General features: G+C 35.1%; 1 long non-coding RNA gene across 2 annotated transcripts; it reads left to right on the top strand.

Moving 5' to 3' along the window:
- Nucleotides 1-2,215: 2,215 nt before the first annotated feature.
- LOC106374501 lies at nucleotides 2,216-3,561 on the top strand. 2 transcript variants are annotated; one of them, XR_007317927.1, is made up of 4 exons: nucleotides 2,216-2,748; nucleotides 2,839-2,945; nucleotides 3,034-3,219; nucleotides 3,305-3,561. It is a non-coding gene; the product is annotated as an uncharacterized LOC106374501 (long non-coding RNA). The 2 variants fall into 2 exon arrangements; XR_007317928.1 differs by having other exon boundaries at nucleotides 2,226-2,581; nucleotides 2,664-2,945.
- The last annotated feature ends 11,907 nt before the right edge of the window (nucleotides 3,562-15,468 follow it).

Below are 15,468 nucleotides of genomic sequence, written 5' to 3'. Positions count from 1 at the left end.
GGGATTACTTTCCAAAACAACAGTCACAGATATATATAACACTAGGGTCGGTCCGGACTGCTCCCGGAATTATTCTATAATATTTATTTTTAATTTTATTTTCTATTTATTTCAGTAATATATATATATATATATATATATATATATTAATATTAATATTATTAAAACATAAATCATTAGACAATTTTCCAAAAATGTAGGTTTTAATTAATATTTTTCTTTTTCTTTTTGTCTAACAGATTTGAACTTTTACCACTTAAAATTTGTTATTTTTTTTATTGAAAATTATGTATCTCATGATGAAAAACATAAAATAATTGAAGCTTAGTTTAATCTGAATATTTTTATCTTACTTATATAAGCTTACTAGGGTCGGCCCGGGCTACGCCCGAAATTATTCTATAATATTTATTTTTAATTTTATTTTCTATTTATTTCAGTATTATATATACATATATATATATTAATATTATTAAAATATAAATAATTAGAAAATTTTCCAAAAATGTAGGTTTTAATTAATATTTTTTGTTTTTCTTTTCGTCTAATAGATTTGAACTTTTACCACTTTAAATTTGTTATTTTTTAATTGAAAATTATGTATCTCATGATGGAAAACATAAAATAATTGAAGCTTAGTTTAATCTGAATATTTTTATCTTACTTATATAAGCTTATGTAAAATAAATGTTACAGATCTGGGATTGAGAAGACTTAGAGATTCTCAAGTAGTGTTCTCTCTTCAACTGATCTGGCGGCTGTTTACTCTAGGGGGATCATTGTGGGTCTCTTGGGTACAGCATTATCTACTCCGAGACAGCTCTTTTTGGGACGTAAAAGAGGATCAGAAGGGTTCTTGGATTTGGAGGAAACTCCTAAAGCTTAGAGACATTGCTTACCCTTTCTTGAAGGCGGCTGTTAAGAATGGCAATGCTGCATTCTTCTGGTTCGATAATTGGCTTGATCAGGGGAAGCTCATCGATATTACAGGCGACGCAGGTACAATACACCTTGGTGTTCCGCGCAATGCTCGGGTTGGAGATATTGTTAGTAACGGTTGCTGGAGCATCAGGGGACGACGTGGGAGACTGTTCCCTTCCCTCATCCGTCAGATAAATTAGAGATAAGCGTGAGACAGTACCTTGGAGCAAGGTCGTGTGGTTCACGCATGGGATTCCTCGTTATAGTTTCATGACTTGGTTAGCCGTAAAGAATAGGCTATCTACTGGAGATAGAATGCGTAACTGGGGAGTCAATCAACATTGTACTCTGTGTGGGAAACCGGATGAGACTAGGGATCATCTATTTTTCGCCTGTCCCTACAGCTACATGGTTTGGGACAACGTGGCAGAGCGCTTACTTGGTCGAAGGATGAATCCTGACTGGTCTGTTACTCTGCTGTTTATTCAGCGCACTCGTACTCCATCTCTAGACTCGGTGTTGGTCAGACTGGTATTTCAACTGACCATTTACAGTCTCTGGAGGGAACGAAATGGGCGACAACACCAGCAGCCATGGTCTACAACAGCGCAGATGACGCGTCTTATTGATAGAACAATACGAAATCGCATTTCCTCCCTCAAGTATCGCCGGGGTCACAAGCTAGAAGGTCTTTTACGCAGATGGTTCGAAGTGTCACCTTGATTTTAAGCTCATTTTTTCAAACTATGATATTTAGTTTTTATATTCTTTTGTAGGCCAATTCTTTTGTAAATTTCCCTCTGATCAATAAATATGAAATTTCATCAAAAAATAAAATAAATGTTACATGTACATTTTGTTTGAATTTTATTTTGGCTTTAGAACCATTAAATTTATAACTTTCAAGGATATTAGGAAATTTATAATTTCAAAAAATTTCAAGTGGTTGCTTACTGAGAAAATATAAATAACTATGCTCAAACAACACGATTATACCTGAGTCTATGTATTGCTCTTTAGGTATGGTCTGCAATGTGTCCAATTTGGAGAGGTAAGTAGGAGACAGCCATGACGGTGATTATCGTCAAGGAGAGCGTTGGCTGAAAAAGATGCTTCTGAAGAGATGCGTAGATTGGTGTTTATGAAGTCAGTATATCTAATTATATAAAGAAGAGCTATTGCGCCACCTAGGATTCCACGTCATAAAATCGCCTCCTGACGTTGTGACATGTGTCTCCTTGGTAAAACTCACCGTTTCTTTGAATCCGATGGGCTTTTATGTTACACATAATGTGTAATTGTCTCTTTCTTTTTCCCCTTTCCAGAAACTAAACAGCTTTTCTTAAGTTCATGCTATAAAGCTTAATAACAACAACCCCACTCTTTTCACCACCTTACTCCATCTGCCGCCATTGCCGCTATAGTCTCTGATCTACCCGCAAATGTCAAACCTAGCGTTCTCCAGGTTTCGAACCCTTTCGGTACAAAAGCCAAAGACTTTCATCTCCAATCTGACCCTCAAGTCAGAGCCTCGATTGATTCTCTCGCCGGATTCGCGGCTCAAGATTGCACTGCTTCGCAAGCAGCAACGTCGGTGATGTTTCCGGAGATTTTCAAAGCTTTAAGTGCTAGAGGAATTCAGAAACCCTTTCCTATTCGGGTGCGCTCTTCTTTCTGGATTGGGGTCGATTGAAAGTTATCTGATTTTTAACTCAATATTGATGTTTATTGTTCGTGTAAAGAATTGTGCTTGAGCCAGATATTGCTAGGACATGAACTAGAAAGACTCTTGCTTTTGGGATTCCTGTCATTGACAGAATCAAAAAGGTCTACTCTAAACACGGGTTTGTCAATCCTATGATTGTACTTGCATATTCGAGGACTCAAATATTCACACTTTATATGGTTTTTATGTAGATTTGATATGTGAAAAACGTGGGAAGAACCCTATTTGTTTGGTTTTTATGCGCTGAACAGAAGAGTGAGCAACCGTCTGGATAAATCAACAACAGGTGCATATACATGTCAGTGGAACGCCGTTTCTGAAATTTGTTCTTTGTCAAAATGAAACACAGACAATCGTTACTAATGTTAATCCTAAATTGGTTGCAGGTATATAGCCATGTCCAAGATTTGGTTAATCTGCTCCTGTCTATATCACCATTGGTGATGGAGAAAAATTGGAGCATCAACACTACTACAAAGGAAGCAGAGGGAGCAGAAGCCAAAGCAAAAGCAGCTCAAGCTTACACTGAAGAAGCTTCAAAGACACTGAGAGGACGAAACATCTGCAAAATGGTAAACACAATCTCCTTATATCACACAACACACGATAAAGAACATATTTTTTCATGGTCGTATTAAAAATTTGATATTATGTAAGGTGACAGAGGAGTAAGAAGAATGTGTTTCAGGTGAAGAAAAAGAATGTGTTGCAGGGCTAGAGAGAGAGAAGCCTAGAAGTAGTGTATGTTGATGATTTTCTACTTGGAAACTCTTTTTAGTTGTAACCAGTAATCTCAGATGCTAAAACTCTTCCTATCTGTAACAAATAATTCTTTAGCTGGAGAACTTTTAGCAGATTAAAAATGTGTTAGATATTGTGAAATTGGAAAGATATGCGGGCAAGTTATACTGTTATAGCAAGTACAAAATATTTGTTTTATAGTCTGAGAAAGACATCGGTGGAGCCATTAACAAATCGAAAAGAATGCTTTAGAAATGTTTGATTGACAATTACTTATTTTTTATCTGCTACATTCTTTGGTGTTTATTATTTGGTGTTTCATCGGTGGAGCCGTTATTCTTTGGTGTTTGATTCTTTGATTGTACGTATTTCCGCCTTGCTACACTAAACTTTGAAGAAGAAAGTTTAATCTGTCCCAAAGAGTTGCTCATAAGATTTCTCCTCTTGAGGTACATCTTATACATATTTGAATGTTTATTATTTAGTAAATGTTTCGTTCAATTTATTTTAAAATTTTTATTTGCAAGTGAAACACCAAAGAATAACGATACTTCCATCTACCGTTTACTTTGGAAAAAAAAAAAGCTTTTGGTATTTAAATATAGTCTCCTGAGTATTTGAGCTTATAGTATTTGGATATATGAAATTGGTTTTCTTGCTGGTCCACAAATTTTTAAGAAATTCTATCGTTGAAGTTTCCTCGCACTACAAGGATGAAAATAACATTTAAATCGCACAATCTCACACATAATTGATAATACTACACAATTTCAATAAATATTTCCTTCGTAGTTCGGTTGATCATTTTAATTGATAATATTACACAATTTCAATAAAAAAGATACCAAGTGTTTCAAAAAAAGGTAACTCATGGTGATCATTTTTTGTCAACAATTCATGGTGATCTTAATCATAAAAATACCGAAGTCTTATTTATTTCGAGAAAGATATGGAGGCTTCAAGGGTCCTTAATAAAGTTGAATATAAACCTTATGTCCTTTATCCGCCGGGAACAAAAATGCCCAGTCTGTGGAAAGTAAATAAGACTAATTCCAGAACAATACAAAGAAGATTAGCATGGTTTATGTGACTCCAATACAGTTAACCTAAGCACCACATTAAATAAAAACATGTCTCGACAAACTTGGATGACATCATAACGAAAATATGAGAGATAAGTTTTGGAATCAAACTGGGTTTTAAATGGCGTGTGGCGAGCCAATGCGATTAGGGGCTCGACTCTCGCCAAGCGCCGTGGCGAGGCAAGTCGATCACCATGTGTAACACATTTAAAACGGTGTTTTATTTATTTATTTATAACTCCATGTTATGACATGGCAATAACAAAAACACAGTAAAAGATAAATTAAACAACAAATTCATTGAGTTATTCTTCTTGGATGATCCTCCGGTCTCATACATAGTGGAAGTTCAAAGTAGAAGAGAAGAGTATGAAACAAGGGAAGAATGATGCGAGAGGAGAATAGAGGTTTGCTTGATAGGAGAAAATAGTATATGAGAACAGAGAACTAACCGCGAAAGAAAAGAGCTAGGGAGAAGATTTGTAAGGCCGTGAATAGAGAAGAATAATATCAAAGAAAGAGCTGATGAAGACTTTTGGGAATTATCATATAGTAGATTTGAGTTAGGGTTTGTTGATAGATTATATTAGACGGCAAAGCTTCATGTTAAAAGGACCTCGGTTTAATAACCTAAATCTGTACAAACCAAGTTGGTTTGTCTAAAATCAATGAAGCTTCGCTATAGGCGCCTTAGGAACTACTACTAAAGCGTTTAATAGCGATCGCTATGTGTACCTCGCTTGGCTTTGAGGTGATGAAGCGACGAGGTCACCGGTACACCTCGCCTCGCGCCATGGCGACCAAAGAGATCGCTATTTAAAACCAAGGAATCAAATCAAGAAATCATTTACAAAGTACGCTTAGAAGAACTCCGATCCTATGTTACATATCAACTATACAGAATCCAAAGGCGAGAATAACATGAGACCCAAACAATATATATTAACGAAAGATGCTACCTATGCTACTACTATAAACAATAATAAATTTTTGTCTGCTTCCTATGAAATTCAACCAGTTACTTATTATCGTCAATCATTTAGCTACAACATATGTTAACGTACATAACTAATAAAATATATTATTAGTATATTAAAAACAAAATCCACTCATCAACCAATTGATATCTGATAATATGAACAATACAACTTAAGGTTATTAAACAACATATCTCAACTTCAAAGAGCTACTTTCCCCATCACATAATCTCATTTGTCCATAATTAGTGCCACCATCATGGGACTATTACTAAATTAGAAAGAAAAAAAAAACAAAAAATTAACACAATTAGCAAGTCTAATAGTTAATTTACCATATAGACAATAGTATCTAAAATCAAAGATTCACGATAAAATTAAACAATTTAACTAATATCCCGCCCTGCGGGCGGGCCAACCCTAGTATATATATATATAAGAACAATTTTTCTTCTTCCATGTTTTTTCATTAGTTGCTTGTTAGCTAAGGAACAAAATAATGAGTTAATCTACTATGTATCTGATAATAAAAAAAAATACTTCTGATTAGCATATAACGGTGACCAACCTAATGGGATTGGCTGCTTCAGTTTTGTTGATCGTCTGAGCATACGGGCTTGTCGAGATGCTCTTACTGAAACTGTTGCATGATCACAAAAATGTAATAAGCATGTACAAGAATGTTGAACGGATGATACAAACTCAACTATGCAACATGATATTGTGGTATAAATAATTTGTAAGACTTGCTGCACTCTTTGACAAACCTATTTTCTAAAAGAATATAAATAAGCTGCACGAACCTGAGCTACAGACTTTCGTGACATCGGGAGCGTTAGTTGTGTCAGCGCCGGCGCCCAAACCTCTTCCCGTGTTAACACCCATATCGCCAGTATCAGATTCTGCGATACTTCTAGATGTATTATTCATCATTACTGAAAGCAGTTCTAACTAAATTAAGAGATATATATGCAAAGGAATGTACGACTGCAATGGGTCTGATTATATACATAAGACTGATGGTTGAGGTGCATTTACTTGACAGTTACAGAATAAGTAGCTTGGAAATGTGAGAGGTTAAATCATATCTTCTAGACAACATGCCAAACTAATTAACTGTTTTACATAGAATGGATGGATCCGTAATTGGTGTAGTTTCTTTGGACGGAAAGAAAGCCAAAGGACGGTATGGGATCCCAAGCGAACTGAATAGTCAGGCCGAGTTAGAAAATCTGTATCCAAGATGGCTGAGGACGAAGATGGTGAGAAACCCTAATTGGCTATGAATGCGTGTTCGTAAGAGGAGCTTTGTTCGCCAGGGGCTTGGCAACAGCGTAACAGAAGGCCCAAAAATAGATAAAGCCCGACTCAATTGATTTTTCAGATTAAATGAAACATAGTGCTCTACCGGCGGGACACGTGTCGCAACACCAGAGCTCGAATTTCCTAGGTGGAATCCTATGTGGCGCAAGGATGAGAGAGCAAAACACAGTTTCATAATCGAGATCAGATAGTTGAGGCTGATCCCATAATCCGAAGTAGGCATGGGCGTTCGAGTATTTCGAATTTCCGGGTTATCTGGTTTACACTCCTAGGTCCTATTCTAATATTTATTAGTGTGGGTCGGTCGGGTTCGGATTATAACATTTCGGGTACGGTTCAAATTTGTATTGCATCCTAAAATCCACAAAGTAACCATATATCGTTCGGATTCAGGTTATATTGGTTCGGTTCGGATATATTCGAAGTAAAAATAAAATTTAAAAACAAAGATAAAGATAAAGAAAACCACTTCTAATTTGAATAGAAATTAATCCAACACACATCAGACTAATAAAATAACAATAAAATGTTAAATCAAGTATGAAAACAAATATTGTTTCTAAACAATATGCATTACTTTATCGAAAATAGACTTGTTATTTCAACGAACAAATTAATGAAGTATTTATTTATAACTAATTGGATATTTAAGGTATTTATCTAAATTTTAATATTTGTTTTATATATCACATCAACATAAACATTGAATTAATTATTTGAAATACTTATATATATATATATTTTTTAAATATTTTTATTGACTATTAATTTCGGGTTTTTGGATTACCCGTTCGAGTTCGATTTATAACACTTCGGGTTCGAATATGTTTCGTACCACCCTTCAAGACAAGTTCTGATATTTTTACATTTTGGATTAGATAACTGGTCAAGCTTTTCGGTTTGAGTTCGGTTCGGATTTCCTCCACACTACACATCTCTTTAGATGCCTACGACTTTCTTTACAAATCATTCCTTTACTTACTTAGCGGATTAATATAATGCAATATCTTTTATATAGCAATCTCAAAGCGTTTCATACATGTTGGGGTCAAAATCGGTCACGACGGAATCGATGTCCGAAAGTCCTCAGAAAAATCGAATCTCGGTCAAAACTTCAAAAGCCGAGAAAACGAATAGCCGAAACGGATCGCCCGGCGAGCTCGACCATGACACGATCCAGCTCGCCCGGCGAGCATGACCGTGTTGCCGGTCGACTCGCCGGCGAGCTCGGCCGTGACACGAGCCAGCTCGCCTGGTGAGCACGACCGTGTTGCCGGTCGGCTCGCTGGCAAGCTCGACCGTGGCACGGATCAGCTCGCCCGACGAGCGCGGCCAATTGTCCGTGGACCATTCGGAACCCGGTCCCATCCCATAACCATGCATCTTCGTCCGAAGTTTCCGTAACTCAGTCTTCGGGTCCATGGATATGACACCAATGTTCCGTCTAAAAAACATCGTCGAAAGTATTCGGGAAGTTGGGAAGGTTATGTCTCTCGAACGGTTTCCTAGTCTTCGTAGTAGAGCAGGTTATAGTTAACTTAACACCAACTGCCTCGACTATGCGAAGAAACAGAGTTCCGTTGGAATAACCATGCTTATACCAACGGATACTTCGCGAGTAAAATCGTAAAAACGCTTAAGTCTCGATACGGCCCAAAGAGGGTCCGAATTGCGGACAACGGCCCATCTATGGTCCCAAAGGACTTGAGCCCAAAGACTGGTATGACGGTTTATCTCATCCGCGGGAAGAGATAAATGTCAAATTTCCGAAGATAATCACAAAGAAGAAGGAAATATGGAAAAGCCCGCTTCGCGACAAATCCGGCCCAAGAAGAGGTAAACCGACCTAAGGAGGAGTATATAAGGAGGACCTAGGACGAAGAGGGGGTGGAGATTAGAGCACATCAGAGCAACTTAGCACTTAGAGCAATGTAGGCATCTTTTTCCGTTTTTACTAATCGAACTGCGACTCAACTAGTTTAGATTTAGGTCGCTAGACTAGCGAACGTACCGACAGCTCTTGTAGCCTAGGTCTTTACTTGTTGTTCACGCTCAAACGCGAATTCGGAAATAAGATCCTCTTATTCTCCTTTTCTGCTTATTTTCATTTTATTCTTTCATATTGATCGTGTCGTGTGTAGCCCAGCAGATAACCGGGACCTTCAGGGAAGGCTAGGTTAACTTGGCTTTCCTCCGATTAACAAAACTCGACGGTGTGAATTTCGGTTCCCACAATACATACATTCTCTTTCTGTGATAATTTTTGTTCTGTATAACAAAAGAAATACTGATTGGTTAGGTTAGACTTAATGATGAGAGCACTTACAGCAAAATAAAACTCACTAAAGTAACGATTGAATGTGAGTTATTGAAACCGGTAAGCTACTTTCAGAGCAAGACCCTAAAAAAAAAGCCAGATCCACTTCGCCTCCCGCGGCCGTCTCCTCCTCTCGCCGTCGGAGGGCCTCTCTCTCTCCCTTTGATCCCTTTTTCTTGTTGCTTCAACCCCCCCCCCCCTTCACCCGCCTCCGATATGTGGTTGTCCCTGGAGCTCGGTCGTCTGCTGGCGGAGGAGCCTAGGCCGACTCCGGCGGTTGATTCGTTCCTCTGGTGCCGCTGCGAGGTGGTTGTGGTGATGGGTGGAGGTTGGGGTCGGCTCTTTGGGTGGGGACTCTCCGGTTTCTGGTTTTCCGTTTTCAGATCTCTGGCTAATCCCTCTGGGTGGATGTGCGTGTTTTCGTCGTTAGGTTCCTCCGTCCCGGATCTGTTCGTGTAACGGTGTTTATTGTCTTTTCTATCCTGGCGGAGTGGCTCGCGTGCGCGTGTTACTCCGGCGTTTGAGGCGTCACGACGTTGGGTCTCTCGTTACCCAAAAGCAGTAGGTTCGGTGAGGTCTCTTCTCTTCGACGCGTCTGGGACCTCTCTGGTTTCGTCGTGTGTAGTATCCGGTGGCGTCTCGTTTGGCGTGTGCGTTCGCGGTTAAGGTTTCGATTTGGAGTCGTCTATGGCTTCGGCTCCTCCTAGGCCGTGGTGCTCCCTGCTTATCCTCTTCAGACCTCGGCTCTCCCTCCGCTTCTCACTTAGTCCGTCTCGGCTGTGCTTCCTTGCTTTGGTTATGTCCCGATTTGCAAGCCGGTCAGTTCCCTGGTTCTTAGGGACTGTCCTTGTCCGAGCTGCTCCTTCTCTCCGAGGGGTCTTCGGTGTAGGTGGAGGTTTGGATTTTCCTTGGTTGAATTCATCTTCCCAGCATTGGAGCCGATCGCCTGCGCTCTGCCTCTTGTGGATGGGTTCTTCCGGTTTGTGTAGACGGCTAGTGTTCGGTTGTGGAATTACTGCCTCTCTCGGCCTGTGTTTGTATAGTTTTTTTTTGGCGTGTAACTGCTTGGTGGTTGCAGCCGGAATAAGGCAAGGTCTTGATGTTGTGGGTGTGTTTGGCCCTCTTGCAGGACTGGTTTCGATGTCGGTGGATGCTCATGAAGCTTTTCTCGAGCTGTTTTCGGTTGAGTCAGATCTTTAAGAGCAGATTATCGGGGAGGCCAAAATCACCGGGTTCTGTCTCTCGGAATAATTGTGGCTTGGCTCTTTGCGGCAAGGGATAAGTGTGGATTGGTTGAGGCCTCATGGGTTCGGTTCCGTTAGTTGTGTTGACTTCTGCTTTGTCTTTTTCTTGTTGGTGTTTAGTGTTTTTTTTTTTTTTTTTGCTTCTTGTTGCCTTTGTATTTCTGTCAAAAAATCTTAAAATTGGTAATAATATCTTTAAATTTTTACCAAAAAAGAAAAAAAAACTCACTACAGTAACGGGAAGCAAAGGAGCAAGAAGCATCGAAGGGCCTTCGATAATACCACGTGAAGGTGCTCATGCAAAACGAATAGCCAGCTTCCACGTCACCAAACCACTTGTGGGCTTCTAATTTTGTTTTGGGCCTCCCATAAAAAAACATATACAAAGACAAATTAAACAATTTAACTAAATTGATTCTGATTCTCTCTTGCTCCCATATAAATCTTTATAAAATTAATATATTATAATTAACTGATATTTACTATTTTTAAATCAATTTTTTAATTTATATGTATAATTTATACTAATAATATTATATTATTATAGTTATACATATGGTTCTCTATATGGTATATCTACTCGGTTTGATTGTTTTAGATCAACGATCGATTTGTTTATCACTTGGGTATATTAGATTGCATCTATTTCTCTGAATTCAACTATAATATTTTATTCTAATATATTTAATTTTGATTAAATTCTTATTTGCATTTAGACTGGTTATTTTCTTAGATATGTAAATATAGTTTTATAAGATTATGTATAACTTAATATATAGTTTCTTAGATATGTTATATCTAGTCGGTTTGGTTGTTTTTTGGATCAATAATCGATTTGTTTATCACTTGGATATACTGGATTGCATCTATTTCTCCAAAATCAACTATAATAAAATCAACTATAATATTTTATTCTAATATAGTTAATTTTGATTAAATTCTTATTTGCATTTAGATTGGTTATTTTCTTAGATAAGTAAATATATTTTTGCAAGATTATGTATAACTTAATATATATATATTCTTAGATATGTTTATATATAGTCGTTTTTGTTGTTTTTTGGGTCAATAATCGATTTGTTTATCACTTGGGTATATTGGATTGCATGTAATATTTTATTCTAATATAGTTAGTTTTTATTAAATTCTTACATGCATTTAGATTGGTTATTTTCCTAGATATGTAAATATATTTTTGTAAGATTATGTATAACTTAATATATATTATGGTTAGAATTAAATAAAAAATAAACCGGATTATTTGATTCAAAATTATATAAATAAATATAACGCTAATATTCTGAACTCTCATGCATATATATAAAACTATATTGTAACAATTAGTTAATATTTTATTTTATTTGTTAATATGTTTTGATTCATCATGTAATTTATATAAATATTATAAAATTATATTTTTCATATTTTAGTTAAAACTTTGATTTTGGATATAAGTTAGATTAATCGAGTCACTCATGTTGTGAGTATATTTAGTTACATATATATTCTTTCAAATTCAACCTCAAATATAATTATTTTTTTATTTTAATTAAGTCAAATCAAATTAGTTTTATTTCTCGTTTAAATATGCATGTATGCCATAAATTTGATCAATAGGAAATTACATACATAAGTAAAGCTCATAAATTTTTGTAAGCTCATGAACAAATATCAATATTTACAATAATTAAAATATTTTATTATTCTAAATAGTTGTATGCTCTAGATTTATTGAAAGGTAAACTGAAATTATTATAAATAATGTTAAAATAAGAATTCTGATTTGCTTGGGTATTTTGATTATGGGTATATAAAGTTCCACAAACACAAAGAAACCATAAAATTAAAAAGAAACTAAATATTAAGAAAAAATATTTTTTAATAATGACAAAGTATCATATATATATATATATATACATCATTAAAATTAGATGCTATTTAAAAAGATTTTTTAATTATTTGATTAAAATATGCTTATCATAAAAAATATTTTTAGGTTCCATTTTTAATATCTCTTAATAATCAGCACTAAAATTGTGATTGTTTTTGTGAAATTATATTATATAAGTAAAATATAATTTATAGGTTTTCTTGCTGTAATTGTAAGATATTATAGCGAGGTAAAGATTATGAAAAAATATCTCATAATAATAATTATAAATTATTTTTAGTCAATTAAACATATAACGGTTTATGTTATTAATTATTTTATGTAATCATCTAAGAAAATAGATAGATATAAAGAAAAATATTAATTTTACTTTGAAAATATATTTACTTTATATTGCATAAAGTATGTTTTAAAGGAATAATATTTATTTTTTAATATCAAGATTATCTTTGTGACTTTTAAATGAAATCACATTATATAAAAATGTATTTTGTTTTCATCTAAAAATATAGATATAAACAAAGTATTTTTATTACTGAAATTATATTTTTGTTTTGTAAGAATATATTTTAAACGAAATATTACTATTTTGTTAACTTTCTTTTTTAATGAAATCATATATTATATACATATATTTTCGTTTTTAAACTTTATAACTGTTTTCGATAAAAAAAAACTTTATAACTGTTTCATTTTTATTATATATGGTATTTGTAAAGTAAAATGGAAACTAAAAAATATAGTATTTAAATTTAATATTTTTAATTCATTAAGGGTACCTCTGTAAATAACTATCGTAAGAATTAACGTGAACGCAACACTTCAGAAATTGACTTCTCAAATAATATTATTAAGATATATAAAAGAAGGTTTTCTCTCTCTTTATAGAGACACCTCAACGCCAGGTAACAAAGTCATTGATGTTGTCTCGACACCTGTCCCGCCGCATCACTTATTAATTCGGCAATCATATGGGCTTTTTCTTACGCGTATGTTTGAAGTGTTAATTTGGACCTTTAACAATTTCTGGGCTTCCTATTATTATTTTGTTTTCTTATAGACGCTGATCCAGCCTTCAAAGGAAAACAATATCTTCTTCACGGTTGCTAGGTTTCATCGTCCTTTCCCGATCTCTGACAACAGAGTTCCAAGATGGTGTGTGGATCGAATTGAATCTTCATGAGGAATCCGTGGTCGAGTTTTACTGGGGGCAATTCGTAGCTGAATCGTCACGAGGAATCCGTGGTCGAGTTTCATTGGCATCATTTCGTATAAGATTCTTCTGCTATGATACGTTACGAGATCCATTAAGCACGCCATTAACAATCATCTCTAAAGGCGGTGGATAAATACCTATAAAAAGATCAGCTTTGTTCCTGTGAACATCATCCTTAACTCATAACCACATCAGAAACTTATTTTCATAATCATGTTAAACTAAAGGCTGGATGATCAGCATGTACTTTAATATCGCTGTTTTTTTTGCCAAAATCAATAAAAGAAAATTCCAGTAACCAGAACTTTTTCCGGGAAACCAGCGCAACCATAGCTTCTGATTGCTCTGACTGTTTTGATGTGAATTTTGGAGAACTTGCGTATTCAGATTCAGAGGTTAGAATAAACTATTTCCTACTGTTGTTAAAGTTCTAAAGAACACTTACTCTTTCACTTATTTAAAGGTTTATACTCCAAACTTTTCTGCCACGTAGTGGCACCACTGTTTGTGTGAGTGTTTTTGACAGCCTAGCTATGCAACAAAGGTGATGAGGATCGAAAGGTGATCGTTGCAAGGAGCTTAAATCCCAAATTAGTGGGAGGTAGGCCTCGCGACTCCTTGTTGTATTATATTTCATTTCCAGTCCAGCTATTGACATATGTGTTAAGAATTTTTTTCCCCTCCGAAAAGTCACTTCTTTCTCAATGCAACCTTAGGGTCCCATTTCTAGTTTCATAGTGAGTCTACACAAATAATGTTTAAGCACTTTTGTGTGGATGTTGACACAGCCTAATTCAATGTCTAATTATCATGTTTCTCCAATATGTTCTCTGTTTGTAATGTATCTATTTCTTAAGAAAATTGAATGTATTGTAATATGATTTCTTGAAGAAGCTAGACAACTCATTTTATGTTGATATATATATGTAGAAAGAAGAGGAGCTTAATCAAGGAGGTTAAAGACGCTGAAGAGGATAAGGCACTGCAAGAGATGACCATAGGCCCATAGAAAGATGATTGTTCCAAGGTCCACAACAACTTATCAGATATCTAAGAGCAGCCGCAACGGAGTAACATGCGGAGTCCTTAGCGGCAAATCTTAGGTTAGGAGGAATAGAATAATATTATAAAAGGCAAATAGTGTAAGGATTTCATCGGATCAGTCCTTCCGTAAGAGGTTCAAGGACTTGATCCTTAAGACAGGTGGCAACGGGTTATTGGGCAGGTGATGTTTTGAGTTTGGTTTTGTCGGCAATTTACGGTTCGTTTTGTTTTTTTTTTCAATCGATTTGGAGATTTTTCGTTTGAAATTAGGGTTTCATTTGATGATGTCTACAAATATCCATAATATTCTCGGCATTCGGGATGATGTTCACGATACCCAGGCACATCATCGATTGAAATATGATTTAATAGAAAATATTTGGAATAAATTTGGTGATTCATAATCATGTTGTATTTTAAAATTTAATCATCTTAAATATTTATAAGCTCTCATGTTGTATCTTTATATTTAATCATCTTTTTATCTAATCATCTTATAAACTCTTATGTGTAATCTTTATATTTAATCATGTTTTTATTTAGGAATTTTTCTATCTTTATGTTAAATTATTGTTTTTATTTTTAATTGTTATATTTATATGTTTAATTTTTATTTTTTAAGTTTTTTTCTAGTATTTTATGTTAAGTTATTCTATTTAATCATTCAATATATAAAAAATTAAATTTCACTAAACAAAAAAAAATTTATATTTTTTTATTCCTAAGGATTCCAACTTCGGGTTCACCATTGTACACACATTTTTCACAAGAGTCCTTAACTATTCAAAAAAAAAAAAAATTTGTTAATTTATTTCTAAGTACTCCACGATGGGTATCACCATTGTGGATGCTCTAAGTTAGACGACATCTCTTACTCTGTTCGCAATGTAACTTTTCATATTTTTGTTGGTTTTGGTTTCATGTCATGTACAAATTTCTAAGATTTGCAGGAAATTGGTTAATATGATAGGAGAGTGAAATATGGT

This window comes from Brassica napus, chromosome C1 (genome assembly GCF_020379485.1).
Source record: "Brassica napus cultivar Da-Ae chromosome C1, Da-Ae, whole genome shotgun sequence".
Taxonomy (NCBI): domain Eukaryota; kingdom Viridiplantae; phylum Streptophyta; class Magnoliopsida; order Brassicales; family Brassicaceae; genus Brassica; species Brassica napus.
This window is presented reverse-complemented; position numbering and strand designations above follow the sequence as displayed.